The following is a 718-nucleotide window of genomic DNA, read 5'->3' as shown; positions in this document are numbered from 1 at the left end:
ATCTCTCTCTTTCTAACCTGCTCTGGGGAAAAGTGGAGAGAGGGGGAAGCGGAGGTGGGGAACCCCCTCAGCAGAGGGGGGAACTCTCATTTCTGTGCTACTCTGTTGTATATCTTTGTATATATTGTAAATATTGTAAATTTGTATATATTCCCCTGCATATTCTACATTGCTTTGTAAATATACAGCTCCACTGCTTTGCTAATTCAGCTGTGAGGTTTTTTTCCCTTTCCCTTCAATTTTCTTTCCCTTTACTTTACGGGGGGAGGGAGGAGGCTTCTTGGCCTTACCCTTCCAACCCTACCACATTTTTTTTTTCTTGGCGCCCAACGTGGGGCTCGAACCCACGACCCTGAGATTAAGAGTCTCATGCTCTTCCGACTGAGCCACGTGGTCCTCCATCACCTTGCAAAGGATGGAGAGTTTAAATTTAGTTCTGGGCGTCAGTTTGGGTTTGGCAGTTGGGGGCTCAAGTGATGTTGCTGGGGCGATCATGTAAATTCTTGTGGATTGTGGGGTGTAATGGGTTGAGGCAAACCCCCTCCCCACCACGCGCAGAAAATAACGACTCAGACAAACAGATTGCAAAAGTGATGGAAAGTTTAAATAGAATGGTGAGTGCATGCAGAGAACTAGAAATACAGTGACAAGAGAGAGACCCAAAACAGACCCAGTGTGGTGGGTTGGAAGGGTAAGGCCAAGAAGCCTCTTCCCTCCC

The 718-nt window shown here is 47.1% G+C and overlaps 1 non-coding gene across 1 annotated transcript; it reads right to left on the bottom strand.

Moving 5' to 3' along the window:
• Positions 1–323: 323 nt before the first annotated feature.
• TRNAK-CUU (transfer RNA lysine (anticodon CUU)) lies at positions 324–396 on the bottom strand. The gene has a single exon. It is a non-coding gene; the product is annotated as a tRNA-Lys (tRNA).
• Positions 397–718: the final 322 nt, after the last annotated feature.

This window comes from Melanerpes formicivorus, unplaced genomic scaffold, assembly GCF_026170545.1.
Source record: "Melanerpes formicivorus ecotype bairdi unplaced genomic scaffold, bMelFor1.0.p_v2 SCAF_86, whole genome shotgun sequence".
NCBI lineage: Eukaryota > Metazoa > Chordata > Aves > Piciformes > Picidae > Melanerpes > Melanerpes formicivorus.
The sequence above is the reverse complement of the archived record's forward strand: the minus strand, read 5'-3'. Positions and strand labels throughout refer to the sequence as shown.